Source organism: Anopheles darlingi, chromosome 3 (genome assembly GCF_943734745.1).
Source record: "Anopheles darlingi chromosome 3, idAnoDarlMG_H_01, whole genome shotgun sequence".
NCBI lineage: Eukaryota > Metazoa > Arthropoda > Insecta > Diptera > Culicidae > Anopheles > Anopheles darlingi.
In genome coordinates, this window is record NC_064875.1 from 41,502,820 (window position 1) to 41,522,822 (window position 20,003).

Below are 20,003 nucleotides of genomic sequence, written 5' to 3' on the forward strand. Positions count from 1 at the left end.
GCTGTTCCGTTCCAAGTTTGCTTAAACAATTTTGTATTTCCGTGCAAACAAATTTTAGAATTTTACTTGATCTTCCCATTTCCAAAGATGATGAATCAGACATTGAAATAAGATTCTATAAGGTTGCCATTACTTATCGCCTTCCTTATTGGGGACACCGTAATAAACCCTTTTTGTCGATATGGGTCCCTCGGATTGATGACATTGCTGTATTGTTTTTAAATATTTTCATCAAACTGCGTCCTAATATTTTGGACAGGGAGGATTTTTGGAGTATAAAACCCAATACTCAATACCCCAATAATAATTATTATTTATCATATTTTTAACAGTATAATGTTTTACAAAAATAAATCTCATCGATTGCATATAATGAACTGGGACATCTTTTATTCAGCGTTACTTTTCAGCTTATGTTAAACGTAAGTATTCAAATCGTCATAAGGATCGATGCAATAGAAGGTGTGATAAACACCAACATTTAAATCGTGGAAAGTGGATATCAATGCGTAGGTTGCAAACTGGGGCACCTCCTAGACTAAACATGGTAGACACTCTAGACGTAGACTACTTGGAAGCGGAGTAACGACTTAATTCCAAAAACCAGTGCCGGTGGTGAACGATACAGAAGCTGCTTAGCCGCTTTATGCTGAGTGTGATTTCACCATGCTCTCCAGACTAATACTTTAATAAATAAATTTCTGTAACGTCAGCTTTCTGAAGGATGTTTCAATATGCAACACCTCAACGATGATGATGTTGTAGCGAATGGAAGCAATTGTCCTGTCTGGAAGCCGTCGCGGTTACGGCGCTTCACTCAACTCCAGATTTGATGCATTTTGTATACATTTTCACTGTCAACCAAAAGCAAGACGCTCGTTTCACTCAGAAACTATGATTCTTCTTGTCAGCTTCCCTTTTTTCTCTGTCTGAGAATGCTACCCTTCCATCCCTTCAACTCCTCTGATGGTAGCCACCATGGGGCCGGGTTCAAAAGGACACGATTTTAGGCCCCATCATAAATTCATTAGCAAATTGTCTGCAAATGGGGTCAACATCGTACACAACCGTACACATCAATCTACCGGAAAGCGTTGCTTCTCCTGCGACGCTTCTGCATCAACACCGATGCTACCGATGTTGTTGAGTTCCGGCAAGCGCTGGCCTCGGCTGGCCCACCGGGCTGGCTGGTGACAGTTGACAATCGATCCGTTTGAATAATTCGGTGCCAAGTTTTTGGGAGGAAAAGGATCACGACACGGATCGTGATAGGACCGACCACCCTTACCCAACCCTTACAATCCGTCCATGTTCCACCATGTTACGGGACGGTTCAATAAATAAAACATTGGCCGTTGTCCAGCCCAGGGACCGGACCGGTGTTCAGTTTGCCGGACGGCAAGCAATCGGTTTTTCCAAAAACGGTTCTCCATCCTCCACGGCCACGGTGGTGCAAATGGTGTTTGAGCTCGGCCGTCGGACCGATAAGGCCGGAACGTGCGTGCTCCATTAGTCCTCACAAATCTAACACCATTTGTGACACCGGATTTTACCGGGCATACCTTTTGCGTCCCGCTGGGGCGGGCCGGCGACGAGACGGGAACTGTAAAACCAAACGCCCCGGCGGCCAAGCTGCCCATATTTGGCCATTCGTCAAATCGACCGTAAACCGTGGTCCTGGGATACGGTGGTCACGCCAAAGTGAATCTAGCCGGAGCAGCTAACTTTTGCATTCAGGCGGACTAAGACCATACACCATATGCCGCTAGTGACGATGAACACGGGGAATGATGGAGGTTTGCCTGGGTGTGTCTGTTGCTGTGAGGCTTCAAAACTTCGAACCAATCCATTGACTCGAACTAACGAATTGAACTCGACGACCGGTAACAGCTGTGCTGCCGCCTGGACCATGCCAACGGGGGTGTTAATGCGAAGCCGCTATTCGTAAACTCTCAGGTCAACTCGTGACACACCGCAGCGAACCAACCACCCAAACCATCTGCCACACACCACGAGATTCACGAGCTTTTTTGATCAAACTTTTGCACCAAACAATCATAAAACACCCATTAACTCGATGGCGACCACAACAACCACGACTACTACGACGACGACGACACCCTCGGACGAAGAAGATGAGACACCGAGGATCATCGACCAACGCGGAGTGAGGTGAGAGTGAAGCCGGGGACCTCACGAATCGACGGTAAAAAATCGACGAATGGCCCTACCATCTGCTACCGACCTTATGCTGCTGTTGCTGCTGCTGCTGCTGCTGCTCGTGCAGCATGTTTATGCTCGGGAGAAGTAGAAGAGGAATCCAACACCAGCGCACCATTATCCGTTGCGCTGTGTGAAGCTGATCACAGCTGACCACAACTTTTTGACCTCATGTAAAGTGATTCTAGCGAGGAGTGTGAGGAGTTTTGCATTTTTTCCTCCATCCAGTATTTTATCCCATGGAATCTAGAGGTGTGTGTGTGTGTGCCTGTGTGTGGTTCGGTTAGCTTGCTGATCCGAGTAGTTTGTCACCGCCACACGATAGTTGTTTATCGGAGCACTCACCACCGCCACGTTGACCATCGTTTAACACGAGAACGAGAGAGAGAAAGAACGAGTGTGTGTAAAACGAACCTCAGTGGCAGTGGCTGGCTGGTTGGCTGGCGTCCTGGTTGATGGCTCTTTTTGCATACCGCGAAGCGCAAAACTTCTTCATCACCAGCAGCGCTGACCTGGCGAAAGGTCATTAAAAACCGTTTCCCACCATCAATCTCCTTCAACGACTGTGAAACTCTCGAGAGTTCCTTGGTATCGCGACGTCGCGTTGTGATGGAGCACTTTTTAATTTCTGCTTTGCAGAGGACCGCTTTGGCCATTGTACGGGCTAACTGTAATGGAGTATTTTGTTATTTAATAACGTTTTTGTTCGAAGCAAGCACGAGACATCTCGTTTCGCCTGTACTGGTGAAAGTGTTTGCACTTTAATGCAATGTTAATACAATGTTTCCGAGCAGTCGATGGGTCTGTTTTTAGGGGAACATGCATTGCTGGTTAAAAATGTAACGTTAATTTTGGTATAGTATAAAAAACTGCTCAATTCATATCTAAGATCAAAATCTGAGGATAATGATTGATGCATCCATTTAAACACCATTTTTCAATGTTTCGAATTCAGCCTATCACAGTTCAACATCTATCACAGTTGCAGGAAAGTTTTTTGATTTGAAACCATTGGTATTTGCATCATTTGAATGGAAAATATTTTAATGATGCGTTGCTGATCTTTATTGAAATTGACAAAGTAAAGCACTGCATTTTTAAAAAAAATATGCGTATGTAATAAGGAATTTTCGTGGCAGTGTTGGAGTTCGTTCAGCTATGATTGTTTTCCACCAGTTGTTTTATTGTTTATGCTTTAATATGAACCATAATTTAATATCGTTATGGGAAAATACATTTTAAAAAGATAGGTTCGAGGTTCGTTAATCATAAAGTGAATCGTCGTCATCTGTATACAAAACACTTATTCCATGCCCGGTACATTACTAGTTCCTTGTTGTAACACACTCAGAACCATTGCAGATAAAAATAATGCATTTTCAGTCTTGGTTGCTTCAAAGTTATGCTTTTCCTGTAATGAAAAACTATTAAAAATGTTCAATAGAAGCAATTCACAATGTTACCAACTGATTTTGTTAAGATTACCAAATAATCTTCACGGATAATCTCCGTTAATTAATGCTTTCCACGGCCATAATGGAGAGAAATGTACTCCTGAATCCTGATTTATTCTTTAATTGGATTAGACAGATTAATTGGTTGTACGTGGCGTAAGAAAAGTATTCTCTGGGTAATTGAATTGTTTCTTAATAAGGAAACTCGAGCATTGTTACAAATTTTTCATAAAAATTTTCCAATCTTGGAACTGGTTAATAAATCCTACTTATAGCGACGAAGCATAATGTGAGTAAAGTATAATCTTTATAAGATTCCCCTAGATCTGTGTATAATTCATATGATTCTCGACTCTTGATATTATTACTCAACCCAACATAAATCGTCCGAAGGAAATTGAAATGAAGTTCCACCGACCACGAGAACGGCTCTAAATTGCTTCGCTGAGAGCAATGGAGGCGCATGGCCAGCGTCGTCGCGCAAAAGTCATCCTGTAGTCGCGGCCTGCTTTGTTACAATCTTCCCAGTTTCCTGTTTCATTGGCTATGGTTCTTGCGCCGAAACCACATCGCAGCCACGCAGCGTAGCCAGCAGCGCGATACTCGCTAATCGATTTATGGTTCAATTTTGTTCCCGGAAACAATTCCGTTCCTTCATTAAAACCAACCGATCCAGCCACGATCCAGCCGAGACCAACGGCCAGTGTCCAGCTCTCCCCATACCATGACATGGTCCAGGCCCCCACCTGAACAGCCATTTCCTTTCCTGCAGCAGGATATTGCCGTAACCGTGTGGTGGAACGATTGATGTTTTGGAGCATTCGATATGGCGCCCAATTTACTGCTTACAACATCCGGAATCCCTGCGGGATAAAGGAAATTATGCGGCAATCCACCCCGCATCTGTCTCTGCTGCTCTGTCCGAGAGAATGCTACTCGGGATGAAAATAGCAAATGGCGCACAGACCGGGTCGTGGACAGAACAGGACACGGTTCGTCTCCTGCAAACCTTCATCAAGCCAACAGCACATCAAACCGTGCACGCGCGTCCATCATCAGAGTGACGATCATCGGAGACAGGTTAAAAGGTGGGACGCTGGGAGGAACATGCGGCCACACTTGCTCCCTGTCCTTCCCGGTTGCCCGGTTGATTGTGCGCTATTATCACCTCCCAAAGCCGAACTGATGATCATGATGATGATGATGATGATGGCGAAGCCAAATTAAATTACTCCCCGGATTAAGTGAACTTAGCCGCGCTGCCGATGCCAGGCTGGTCCTTTCCAGGGCCCTGGGAATGCCAACGGCAACACAAAGCCATCGTCACCGCCGCCGGTCCTTTTGAAAGCGTTTAAAGGATAATCTTTACTCTCCACCTTGTCTCCACGGTGTAGTTGCTGGCAGGCTTGTCCTGGGAAGCTTTAAGGACATCCAGAGACCGAAAGAGACGACCGACCGGTGACGCAGAGACGCATCAACGCGATGATGAAACAGATGAAGATGCCGTCGCTGGTGCGATGATGAGAATGTTTGCTGTAGTATCGCTTCTGATGAAGGATGCCCGGGGGATGAAGGATGTCAGGATGTGTGTGTGTCACCAAGTGAGGTTTTTTTTGTTGCGACCATGCGAGAACTTCCTCCTTCTTTGTGTCAACCGGGTGTCATTGATTAAACGAATAGAAAGTTAAATTATCCTCGGGAGAGTGAGAAAGAGAGAAACCGAACAACGAACACCGTCGAACACTCGAGAAACTTTCGAAGCGAAAATCATGGGAAAACAGAGCCGTGAGGTGAGACGGGACAGCGAGCTGTACAATCGTTGCGCCACTAATTCAATCTCTATCAATCAGAGCACTTTATGAAAAAAAAAACTCGAATAAAGGACCTGCGGATCGAACCATTCGGGTCGAGGAGTCGGATGGAAGTGATGGAAGGAGAGATCGAAATGAAAACTTTCCAAAACACACATTCCGATGGAGGTCGATTTGATTTTCTGTGTCAATCATCTCTTATTCTCTCTGTCTCTCTGTGTCGCTTTGTCACTTCAAACTCATTTTCTGATACTACTACTACTACTGTCCACTCGACCCAGGCAACGAACACGGCGAGGAAGAGGAAGTTCAACAGATCAAAGCCATTGCTTGAGCATTACAATTTCACTATCGATTACTTCGATTCTCCCCCCGGGGGGAAACGGTTTGACCTTTTTTTTGTTGTTGCTGTCACTCCCGATGCTGCTGATCGAATCGGGCCACTCGCTGTACAGCATTCGAGCGCGAGAGAAAAATCCCTTTTTCCTCTGGCGCTTTGTCACTTAATCACTTCGCAGGGCATTAGGAAAGCGAAAGGAAAAGTGAACGAAGGACCGAAAAAAGGGGAGCGATTGTTGTTTTTTGGCTTCGTTCGGGCTTCCCAAAATAAACGATCGCGCCCGCCCAACGGCCCAGAGGATATTGTCATTGTTCGTTTCGATTCGTTTTGCTATATTTCGTTGGCTGCCGGCCCCAGACGGTGGCCTTTGCGTGCGTTAAGAATGGACTCACGACCAAGACGCTTTACTTTCGCCGCGTTGTAATCCCTAGCCGGGCATCTCGGGAGAGTCCCGCAAAGACCCGCATTTCGATTCCCTTTTGCCGCCGCCGCTGCCGCTGCTGCATTGTGGAGAAGCTGCCGGCCACCCGACGATTCACGCGCGCGCCGCTACTCCTCCGCAAACAAACGTTTCGGGCCGAACCCCCTTGCCCTTTTGGGTAAATGCATCGCGCCGTCGTTCGTTCGGGCCGTCGCGACACTTACGAAACATCAACCGGTGGTCGTCGGATGTTGTTTGAGTGCGCTTCTGATCTGCACTTTGGAAACAGTTCACACGCCGGCGACTGCGACTGTGGGCGATCGGATTGCCGGGTAGTGTGTAGATCGGATCTTCATTTGTCAGACCGACGCGACCGGACCACCGCCACCGTGACACGCATGATATGAGGTAATAAATCGTTGCGCGTTTGGGCGGTTCGCGTAAGTGTTTTTTTGGGTCCGTTGTCTGGTATGGTCCATTACCGAGATCACGGAGGGATTTGTTTCTTTTATTGTTTTCGGTTTTTGGGGGAGCAAAGGTGAGATTTAATCGCCGAAAGTGGTAGCATTCCGATACGGCGTAAGCGTAGAGGGGAAGTGGTATAATTGCAGCTCAATAATATCGGGAGTCTCAACATTAATGATTTATGCTTCTTGGTGCTATTGATATTAGTAGCCTTTCACACTACAAATAAGGTCTTAGAATGTCAAACATACAAACAACAGAGATGCTTCAAATGACCGTTTTTGAAAACAGGGAATATGCTTAGCATATGCTGAATTTTGTTAGTTTTTAATTTAAAATGTTTAAAAACGATAAAGAATTTCTTTTCATTATTGAATAGAATCATAAAGAAGCTTCTGGAATCTTCTGAGACGAAGTTGAAATTTTAAAAAATATGCAAATTGAAGTTTAGTAAGGAATTCTCCACCGCTCGTCACTATGTCGTGGACGACTTTCAGGCAATGACCGATTTGGTGTCGTTTAGTTCTTTTGATACGATTGAACTAACCATCAAAGAAGTGCATATCGCAAAGTTCACCATATCTCTTAATAATTCATCATGTACACATCATTATCTATGATCCATTGGCTTAACCTAGTTAATCGACTGGTGTTGGATCATTTTGAATGCTCGTAACGAATCCACACCTAATCCTTAGTCATCATTCAACATTTCTTTCTTTATTATTTCCTAATTGAATTCTAAGAAAAAGCTCTTCATTGCATCTTTTTGGTAATTTCTTGGAAACTCAATGCGACATTTTTAATCATGTACAAAGCTAAACGGCAAGTTTCAAGCGTTTTAATCATTTCACTTGAATTTGGTTCGAGAAACTGTAGCTCCGGAACTGTTATGATCAATTTCTGTTGCTGTCATTGGCGCTTTCATACTAAAATCTCTTCGTCTGAGCTAAATTAAGGACGGCGTAAACTTCTAGCAAAATACACCGTCCTTTTCTTTTTGCGAAGGTAATAAAAAGCTCCTAGCAAACCTCTTCTTATCGGGGAGAAAGTTCTACTGACTCAAGACAAGACACAACAAGAGTTTAACAAGACATAAAGTTTACGCTTTATCCCAAAATTGAAACAGATGCACCAACTGTGACTTAAAAAGAATAGCTTTCAAATGCATGTAAAATTGTATAAACAAAACGATAGACCAACAAGCTGATCTGTATCTCTTGGGAAACAGGTGAATTCAATACATAGCTAAATCTATGCTTGTTCTAAAGCTAAATCTATGATGTTATGTAAATGATAACACAATGAATTTCCTAAAGTTGATTAGAATGCAGTTGATTTTCATGCAAGCAGTAATGTCTCGATCGAAGGGCTATTCAATGCATATCATTTGTTTGCCTGTGTGAGATTGGTAATCGACAAAATGATACATCCTAGCTTAGTTAACGCTAGAATGTATTGAAGATTTGATACGTTCTATTGATCTGGAGATGTTAGTTTTAGAAGCATTTTACAAAACAGTAGAAACATCCAACGATTACTTTCCTCAGGCAACATGCATCTGAATGTTGAATCAAAACTGATTTTATGAAATTTCAACAAAAAGGCTTTCATTCAATAGCCGATCCCCATGAATACCACACGGGCTGAAATAGCTAACTCAGAAAGCAAAAATGGCAATCACGAAAAGCGCCCTTTCAATGCGTTCTTTTATAATCCCAAAAGCCATTCAAAATGCTTTTCAATAAAACGCATTTTCCTCTATCGTTTTTCTAACCGAAAACGGTACGAGTGCGCGTGTGTGTGCGTGTTTGGGTGTATTTTTTGGCAAAACACAATCCCAATCCAACGAACCCAGCCAGCATAGGCTCACGTTCTCCTCTCTCTCTCTCTCGCTAATCTAAAGTGCATCCAGCAGCGCTGACGGGCATCAATCATGATGAATGGGTCAGCCCTACCGTTTGGGTTGCGCCTGAAACCGGTCGCCACCAAACTAAACCGTAAAAAGAGAAGAAAAAAACGAGAACGAAAGCTACCGTAGAACCGGCCACTCCGCTGCACTCTGGTTGCCACCGTCGTGAGCACACACGATGACGATGCTGATGCTGATCAAATTTTCATCTCAAATATGTGTTTTTGACCACACGGCGGCCGGCGGCGGTGGACAACCCGCGGCGCCACACTCGACCAAGCCACCCAAATCCGATCGTCGAGCATCATATCCTCGGCCAACAACCCACTATTGCCCACTTTTAGAGTCCATGCAGCTTCAGTGGAGCCGCCGTCCAGCGAGGGAGAGGCGCGGAATATCGTTACTTCATAGCGTGGCACGAGCATGGAAGGTACCGGTTTGTTGTCGTGTTGTGTTGCGGTCGTCGCGTCGCCTCGCGTCGTGTATGGAACGGATTTTCGGGCGCGTTTTTTTTTTTATTAGCCCTTGGCCCTACATTAGCTCGTCGCAGCGGGCAGATGGTGTGGCGCATAATTTCATGCTGCGATCCGTGGATTACCACCGTACGGGGACGGCGTATGTGTCGTGATGTTGGTCGCGGCGGTGGCGGCGCCCAACCCATCACACCCACGCCGCCGTCATCTCATAGTGGCGGCACACCAAAAACAACTCCCCCTCCCCCTTACACACACACACTGCACACTGTGACAGACGCATATAGATGCGGACACAGCAGCAACAAACACCTCAATCTTATTTCTGTTTTCCTTCATTTCCCTTTCCATCATTTGACTTCCCATTTCGGGGACGATTCATTTGTGCCACCGAAGTGTGGCGCATCTGTGGCAGCATGCGGCCTCCTCCCTCGAGACACCCGTCACGTGGGCAGAGCGCCCCCGGCGAAGGGACGGAATTGAAATTGACGTGCGCGAGCGCGAGCAAATGAAGATCATCTTACGGTGGAGGTCGCCCCGGAGAGAGGGGGTCGCCCCCCGGATCTCGTCCGTAATTTGTCTTGCTCTCTTCTGCTCTCTCTCTCCTGGTCTCTCTCTGGAATGTTTTAGGCGGACAGTATTGTCACCCGGACCGAAGAAGCATAAAACCTATGCTTCCCTTTCTTTCCGTCGCTGAATGGATGTGTTGTTCGGAGTGTGTGGTTGGAGTGCTCGAGGTGCTTCGCGTTAATTATTGGCCGGTTCTCAGCCACCGCGCAGCCGGTTGGATAAGGTTTTGATAATATAATCCCGCTTTTTTTTCTGGTGCTTACCGGCTTACCAAAACACGATCACGTGATTGGGATTGGTAATGGGAAATTGGGTGCATTTCATTATGATCTTTACGGTCATTGGAATGGTTTGCTCATTAATTTTTATATGACCTTCCAGGACGGTGGAAAGTGAGTTTTGTTCAGGTTTTGTATGCGGCTGTGGGGTTAGAGCAGGGGGGCAAGGGTAAAGCTTTATCTCTTTTGTGTTGTGTTACAAGCGATAAATCAACATTTCGTTCCACTTGTTTCAAGTGAGAGAGATCCTAGAGAGAGGTGTTCTGCATTTTGAAAACACAAATGAGATCATTGTTTGCACAGAGTGACAACAGCTTAATCAGTTAAATTCGGTGAATAGTTAGCTTTTGATTGGTTTTAAAAGATTTGGATCTCGTTTGGTTAAAGATAATGTGATGACCTGTCTCATATTCGAACCAACTACCAGGTTGATATTTTCTTGGTACGAAAACCAATCAAATTGCTTATAAACTATCATACAAGCAAAATCTGTTGAAACATATAATCTTGACTAAAATCGGCAATTCGAAAAAATGCACAATTTCTCAACAATTGGCATTTTCTTGAATTATTTGGTGTTTTCTTTTGAAATGATTGAAATGAAAAAGATGCGTATGATGTGAAACGGTATTTCTAAGTATTTATGTCGAAGGTTACAACGCAGATTTCGAATCGAGCCATTCTCCAGAGGAAAGTGTCATCTACCATAGCATTATTTAATATCGAATTGGATGGCTAGAACTACACGGCATAATGCGTAATCAGTGGATTAGCCAAATGCAATCAGATGACTTCCATCCATCTGCAGCACATCGCTAGGTTAAATGCTGCAAGAATGTGCATATTGAGAGTTGGTGGTTAAAAATGTTGCCAACCACTTTTGTTCTACATTTGAAGGTTTCTTTGAGTGAAATGGTTGCTCTTCAAGAACATCATAGAATTCAGGACTCCATAATGTTAAAACAAAGCGATACTATGGGCTAATATTTGATATATACTAAAAGTTGTTAAACTGAATTCCTTCGTCCTAATTTTGCAACTTTTCGTACTTAACTTATACTTGACGAAAACTAAGATTTGGTCATAAGATTTAATAAGTATCTTATGACCAAATCTTAGTTTTAGTATCTTATGACCAAAGCTGCTCTAAAGTATTTATCAATTAGTGTTAAAAGTTTCAACCACCTCGAATCAGACCGTGTATTGAATTCACCCCAACATCAGTCTGCATAAACAGTTTAAGTCTCGTTTTCATCTGCAGTTGCAGATCCTGACGGCATCCCTCTCAACATCTGATGTGCGATCAACTCCCACGTAATGTTCAACATCAACTTTCCCCTCAAATCACCGCTCGAAGCGCGGTCGGTTTCAGCTCGGTCAATCACCAAAAACCATCAAACACGAACGTCATAAATGAACGGTTTGCGCCAAACGGAAACCCAAACCGCCACGAGTGGTTGCCACTCGAATTATTAATGCTTAGTTCCTGATTGCCTGCCCGCCATTTCGCAGCAGGCTATGAGCGGGCTCCGTTTATGCTTCTCCCAGCACACTGGTCGCACCAGCAGGCGGTGCATAATCTAGCGATTTTCCATCCTCATCGCCTTCATCATTCGCGCGCTTACTGTGCTTACGTCAATCGCAGGAAAAGCCTTGGCTTGATTGCAGTGCTTTCGACCTTAGGCCCCTTCTCGGTCGAGGAGCGTTTTGCTGCAAGCGGCTTTCGGCAGCAACGGCGATATTCTCGCATCCTTAAGACTCCAGAACTCGTGGCCCCTGGCCTAGCACCATGGCGTTTCCCGGTATCGTTTTAATCCTCATAAATGATAGTGCTTAAGGGAGCGAAATGGCTGCTAAAACAAAGGCCATGTCGTGCGTCACGACGAATCTAGTCCTGTTCGTTGAATGGGCGCATTTGGTAGCACGAGGCGAACACCACACGTGGTCGTATTCCTGGAACCATTGCATCGCATTACACTTTTTCGTTTCGTTTCATTTCCCTCTCTCCAAATGTGCCATTATCGGAGTAAAGCTTACCAAACCATGCTACTACTCCTCCGGGCTCATTATTATTATCTTTCGTATCGCACAACGATCCACAGCAACGTAACGCAACAAAAATAAGCTCAGAGCGAGCTGCTGGTGAGGTAAAGTGCATGATCCTTATCCCTAATCCCACGCGGAACAACGTTTTATTTGTGAAACCCCGCGTTTGGCCAAATAAGTTTTCCAACAGCAGACCGTCCCGCCCGGTATGAATGAATAAGTCATCGCAACATCGGGAAGACATGGAGCGCGAAATGATTTTAATTGCTGTTCCATTGCTCCTTTCCACCAACTGCACCACGGAAAAGTTGAACACAAAAAAAGAACCGGAAGAATACTAAGGGTCAAAGGGTGAGGAACAACGACGTCCCTTTGGCCATCCTTTATTTTTTTGGGCACCAACAGGGTATGTAAACGACCACAAACCACTGTTTGGTTTGTGTTGCGAGCGGCGGTCGCGGTCTCAAAAATGAAAAAAAAACTTAAAACCGCAAAAGCACGACGAGTAAATGAAGGGATCGCATAAATGGAAAATCAACTGCCATGCTGCAACGGTTGCTGGGTGCACTACTGGCGTCGTTGCACTTCCGTCGTGGCTCACGTAACATCCACTAGATGCTGCTGGTGGGCCCACTAACCCCACCGTGGCGCACAGGATACGATGTGTACATGATTTTCCTTTCTAAAGCCCACCACCGGGACTGAGGCTGTTTATGTCTCGCATCGTGGACACGAGCTGCACGTTCAACCATAAAGCATATCCATCTTCTGACCACACCTCGTTGCAAGGGCTTTTATTTCGTTATTTTTTTAATACTTTTCCCGCCCATTCAAAGGGTTCACGAACACGACGAGTAGCATTTCATGTCTTACGTCCCGATGATGAACTGCTCCAACCGTACTGCAGCCGTACGGTGAAGGACTATACAGCCAAGCGCTTCCGCCAGCACAAAACCACAGCCAAGCATGGATTGCTCGCGGTTTCGTGGTTCCCGACCGGCCACAGGACCAAGGAAAACATTTTTCAACGGGATAAACCCCTATTTATTACATGCAAATTAAAACCACATTTAATTATCAGACACACACACACCGATAGACCAACAGACGCTAAAGCCTTTGGACAAGTCCGGCATCTACTTCTCGTTACATTGTTACGGTCAGTGCAAGGGCAGCAACATCAGCAACATAACAAATGCACGATGCAAAACCATTCAACCCAGCAAATGGTCAGCAAAACGGTCAGCAAGTCCATCTTGACTGCCAAGGACCATTTCCTCGGTCCTCCCTCCTTTCCTTTTGTGCTACGATTTCCGTTTTCATAATGTAGCCCTTCCCGCTGTGCAACCAACCGAGAGTACTTCTCGGACTCACTCCTCGCCACGCGTCTCGCTATTTATCAAACCGACGGAGCATGTATTTCATTTAAATTTCCCTCCCTCGTACCAGGCCGGTGGCCGGGATGGTGGAGCCCCGGAACCGGAACTAGGAGCACAACATGAGCAACTTCCGCACAGCGAGCAAATTCTCTCTTTGTCTCTCTGTCTCTCTCCCTCGATTCTTTTGCAAAACACGACAAACTCGTTTCTGGTTTATGGGCCTGACTTGGCTTGGCTTTGGTTAACCCGCCCGGTGTCGTGGTCTGAAGGAAGTGGAAGTCGACGATGCCCTCTATTCACGGCTCATTCTCGGGAAAAACCCGGAGGAACTGGAACAGGCCGCATCATTTTTTCTTACTCCCTCACTTCATGCCACTGTTTTTATGCACTCCTCCCACTGCCGGTTGAAGTAGCGAACTTCTACGTTTGCGGTTTTTGCTGTCTAATCCGGGCAGATGTTGGCAAACTTGGTTGGTTTTCCTTTGAGCGCCGCCAGAGACTCCACACAGCTGCATGAGCAGAGGAACGCACGAACGAGCGAAACGCATCCAATGCTGTACCCCCGGAGTGGCGGAAAAATCGCGCTTCTGTAAGTAATCACTTCCCGGAGGAGTCCGCCAACTTTCGACGATAATTTACGAGCTGGCAGGCGTGCAGGCAGACAGAAACTTGGGACCGTAAAACACTGCCTCAGCCGCAAAACTTATCGCCAATGTTTGCTCAGCTGGTGTGTCGTCGTGAACACCGGCAAGGAGCGAGTAGATTTGCGAATCTACTTATTGAAAAATTGACTTTGAAGTAGCTTTCCCTGCTGCACGAGTCCCGCGAGTCGGTTGGTACTTCCTAAAGATCGGAGGTTCGTTTTTATCAGTTTGCTCGGTGATCAATTGGCTTGCCACAGACTTCATTCTGAAGCTTTTCCTCTGTTTGAAATTCATTGGCACACATTATTCATTAGACTGTAACGGCGGACGGGCCGAGGAGGATTACGTAGTTGAGATGAAGTTACATGAGATTGCTGATCCTGGATTGATGCCGGGATAACCGGGATAGAGATGCTGATTGAAACCATTTGTAGAGCTTCTCTTTTTCTGTTGGTTTGCGCTGATTTTGATGGTTACAAACCGTCGGGGGGAAACTAAAGTAAACTCAAGCAGCTCAAGTTTCAAGCTCTTCATCGGGGTTAATTCAAAGTTCAGCATTCAGCGAATATTTGACATCCTTTATTTGTTTGCTTTCAATCTAAGCACAGAAAGTCGGCCTACAGTGCATTATTTGTTTTCAATTGCTATTCGATGTTGATTTCAAGGATGTAGCAAGGTTGTAGCAGTAGAAAGGAATGATCAGCGCTCCTCAATGAAATGAATATATATAATGGTAAATAATACGAGTTTTTCACAATCTGTTCTCAAAAAGTGCTTCATTTTCGAATTATAATACCATCGATTAAAAATGTTATAATTTAATGAGCATTTGAAAATTCTTGGTTTATCGTTGGATTTTAGAAGATAACCAAAACAATCCTGTATACAAAGTCAAACTATACTATATATTTCTGGATAGAACAATCTAAAAAGGGTTTTCATCCTATCTTATTCTATTTCTCTGCCACCCCAAGACCAATCTGTAAGATGGATTAGTATGTAAAACGATAAAGCACCATTCAATGAGTTGGTACTTTTCTTTATTTTAGAAACAATTATGTCGAACGAACAGTAATGCTTGAATATCTCTCATCCCTCCCGTTTTGTTGTCTAAGCTACAACTCACCGCAACTCATACCGTCCTGAACCATCAACCTGAACCTTTTCTGTGGTTTTTTCCTTTTTCTCGTTCCTTTTACATTTTTCCCAACCGTACCGAGTACCGAGTGGAAGTGAAGGAAAATTCCTCCTACGCTACGCTAACAAGGCAGCATTTTCATCATCCCGGCGTGCCCAGCTCCGCTGACGAATGGGGCATCATTATGGTTAATCATGCTCCCACTTATCATGGATAAAAGATAATTTTAATTTGAAAAAGCGACCCATCCACCCACCCATCGTCATCGTCGTTCACCTGTGCGCACAAAACAGGAGCATCCGGATCCGGAGCAGCGTCCAATCTTGCCTCTTTTCCTGCGAGCTACCTGCACGCATACATCTTCATCAGCCACACCAGCCTCCCGGTGCAAAGCGCCATTCCACCGACTAACCCCTCGGGGCAGATTTGACCAACAAAGGTTCGTCGTCGGTTTGCTCCACCCACCGCCGTCGCCGCCGTCGCCACCGCTTCATTTGCCTTTTTTCCAATTTGCAGTAAAGCTCAAGCGGCACCTCAACCTCAGTGTCCTTGCTCATCCTCGTCTGGAGCCTCTTACAACCTTCTCCTTGAGCCCCGGGGAAGCGAGAAAACGGAAAAGGTGCCCGAAGAAGTGTAAACAAATGTCGAAGCAAAAATGCTCAACACACAAAAGCAACAAACGAACGCGGTTGCTGCACATTGCACAACCACACCGCCCGGTGAGTCATAAATTACGCAAGAAAGATAAAAAACTTCCGAACAAAAAAAAACCGCCGAAAAAAAGGAACCGAGAATCGTCCGCACAATCATCGTTTTGTGTGCGAAGCAGTTTAAGAAGCTAATGCAGATGATGAAACGGAATTAAGATTTGCTACCGCTACCGACGGAGCCGCCTTGGGGCTCGGTTTTGGAAATGGACCGGCCAACGTTGGACCGGACATCGCTATGAGCAGGATACCATAAATCCTCATTCCCCGTGCCGAAACCATTTAATGTTGCTGTGAGCGTGAGGAGGAATTTTGAATCCCAAAGCATGCTCCGTTGCTTGCTTTGGTTGTCAATTACTTAAAACATTCTCGCTTCTGGTACTGCACTTTAAACATACGGAGACCCGTACGGAGCGATGGTAGAATAACATTTTACGGTCACGGTGAATTGTTAAAGCATGAACACGTGCTCATACACGCACACACTCTACACGGGAAGCACTCGACCCTCCATTAGCCGTTGACGTTGATCCTTGCGACCAGCGCGGACCAGAGAGACAGAGAGAGAGAGACAGCTCTTAAAAGAAAAAAAATCACGAAACGATGGGAATGTGCTGCCTCGAGGAGAAAAGCGTACAGCTCCTCCTACCGCCATTTTTGAACGAAACGAAGGACGCGTGGTCTGTTCTCGAAAGGACACTTTCGTTGAACCGTTTGACCGGGAGGGAAAATATTATCGTTTGCCGATGATACGCTTCATTCGATCGATACCACCACCGCTGAGGAGCAGCAAAAGTGTCCCCAACCCCCGATGAAAGTCCCCCCAAAAAACCGAATGGACGGCTACTACTGGCCGCTACTAATAATATATCGAATTCCCTATTCCGTGTAGCCTCGATTGTACATATAGGGGACTGGAAGTGCACTTGTCCAGACCAAAGTACCACCGCTCCAAGGACCCAAAAGCTCCACGGGAGGGAGAAAACGAACGGCATGAGGATACGGGACGGTTGATGAAAAATGATTTTCCTCCTGGACCGTTGTCTCGTGTTCCCGGCGCATGACACGTGATGACACAATGGTTTCGTTCAGACTTTCCATTCCAGGAGGCAAGGAGTCGAAGAAGCAGGCTCTCATCGTAACGGTCTTGTATCGGTAAAAGTCAATACGTAGAACACGGGACACAGAAAGACCGAAGGAATTGGTTGCGCTGAGGGCGATGAGGTAAAGGGCCCCGTGGGTTCTCTTAAGTGAACCTGAAGAGCAGACCAATTGTGTCGCGTCGCGAAAGGAACGGAAAATCATTTTTGCTTCACCTAAAAACGCGAAACGGAACGAAAAGAAGCGAAACGAAGAGTTGCTTCCTAGTCGTTCCACGAGGTCACGAGCGATTCTGAAGAGGTTTTGGACAAAAAAAAACACTCTTAGAAAATTAACCATTATTGTTACAGTATCGCACGAGTTCCGCGTTGACCATTGTTGGTGACCAGCAATGTTTTGTAGATTCTTCTGTAAAAGAAAATCGCAAACGAAACACGCCCCGTACAACCGTTGCACACAGAGGATGAAAAAATCTCTCGCCAACAACCACAATCAAAGCAACCGTGGCACGTGGTTCCTCGGAAAGAGTTGTAGAGATCGATAAATCGGCCTCCCACCCGTGGCAGCTAATGTTAGATTTGTCACTTTTCATCACCGCAGAAGGCGAAGGCGACGAATCAACACCCCGGAGTGCGAGTTCGAGTGTGAAGGGACAAATTAACAATCATTTACCAATCATTGTTGCTGCCGCTGCTACTGCTGTCTGCTCCTGGTTGTGGTTCTTACGCGGGCGCGTCCACGGTAGCAAGAAGCATGCCGGTCGATGCAACACACCTACGACCACATAAATTTAACATAAACTTTTATTTTTATCTGCTTCACGCGACGCGCACGCCCGACGACGGCTGATGGTGGCCCCTTAAGAACAGGTGCTGACGATGAAGAGGAAAGCTCCCTGCAGCCGTGCAGCTCTCGGAACCAGCGATAGATAGCCAGCACGCCGGGCATCAGATTCTCGCGGACTGCATCTTCGTCTTCACGGTCTCTGTTGCTCGGTGAAGATCGAACGTCCCGGTCTCGATGATTGGAGCACACACACACACTCGTTTCGAATCATGTAATTAACATAATTGGTACTTGGACTAATGGGCCCCGCCAGCGGTGACGTCACGGTGTCGAGTAAAGGGCGCTAGACGAGGCGACAATTCCTGGCACCATAAATGTCAATCACTCTGTCCTCTGAGGTGCTCTGTATCGCCACCGAGGAGTACGGCATTGCACCGTATGCATGTGCAGCATCTGTGTATCTGTATCTGGATTGAGGAATTTCCAATCGTGGAAAAGCGTAAACCAGGAACTCAACGACCACGCGTGTGCGGTAATTAGACTATCGCTTTCCCATTCACAAGAAGTCGGGAGTCGGGTGTGTGTGTGCGAAGGAGTTGGTAATTTACGACACCTTCAAGCCCTCTCCGCACACCTCGAAGGGAATGGTCATAAAACAAAATGGCAACCAGCAGCCGAGCTACCACCGATAGTAGTACCTCGAATGGATTCCACGACTCGAATCGAATGACCCGACTCAGTTACAACGCGATCAAACCGGGCGAACGATTTGCCCCAGCGCATACTTACCGGTCATCGATAGGACGGTGGCAATACCGAAAATAATGGCAACCACCGTCCTGCAGCTGCAGCTGTAAGGATGGCCATCGCCCGATGCCCATCGTCCTCTTCTCTCCATTCTCGAACGGACGTGGCTTGCTGTGCTGTGGATGGGATTTGCTGCTACTTCTTTCGATTCCGTGTCGGGCGTTAGTTATTTTCGAACTTTCACTACTCCATAAACGAATTAACAACCGTTTAGAATGGGTTGTTCCCTTGGTACGTTCGGGACAGACAGACAGACGGACCACCAACACCACCAACTCCGAGCGAATGCACACAACACTACCGATCGATGAGCAACTTCACTTCGGATTCACACGGATTTTTTGCAGCACATGAAGGGCAAGAACATGATCTAATCACACCGATGCGCGTGATTGCGCGGAATGTTAATGCGATTCACTGATTGCTGGATTTGCGCGCAGGAAATGTGCAAAAATCATCATCCACTGAGCGATGAGTTTGCCAAATGAATTCACCAGATGTCGCGTCACGTCGGCAACTCAATCGCAATCCTTGTCGCAACGCAAGCATCTAGTTCCGCTAATGCGCTAGACCAGCGGACCAGAGAAATGCCCCAGTTCTTGGCTCAAGTGAAGCTCAAGCAGAACGCAAAGGGAAGGATCGCATGCACGAACCACCGAACCGAACGCGATCACGCACCAAAGACGACTGACTAGGCGATCGCCGTGGATGGATCCATTTGAGCATAGATTTTCATTTCGACACCCACTGCTAGCTGGCTGGCGTGCGACGTCCACGCTCCTAAGTCCCCCGACCTCCCCCGGGTCCAAGATGACGATCCACGATCGTGAAGATTCCTGGGGTGAGATGCGTTCGACGGTGAGCCACAGATCGAGTTGCGTGATCACGCCCCGTTCTTCAAGGAGATGAGATCGAGATCTCGAGTGCGTGGATCCCGGTGGATAATGGCAACCATATCACACATGATAGGGCGCATTCTCACTCATATCATCGACACACCTGCTGTGACCGGTTGGCTGAGCTGAGCGTGATCTTCTCGTTCGGTGGCTACCTGTTACGCACACACGCCCCAGCGCATGTGTCGACCGTCAATCGACGATCTCGACTGTTTCCAGAAAAGGGTGTCCGGACAAAACAAATTGACTTTTCTATCGTGCTAGCCATCCGGCTAGAGAGAATGGTGGACGCTGGCCGTCGCTGTGGTCGCTAGCGAGATCAAACGCGCCTAGGGGTTTATGAGTTGGGCCGAAAAATTATGTCACACCTCGGGTTGACGCCATATTTTATGGCGATCACCCATACCGCGCATGATATCGTTTCTGTTTCCGTCCGCCTCCGGGTATCGGGTTACACACGACACGACGATGCACGACGCATACCGGCGTTCTCGTTCTTCGCCGAACGTTTTGAAGACGAGAATTGGTTTTCCAATGGAATTCTAGTGGTTTGGT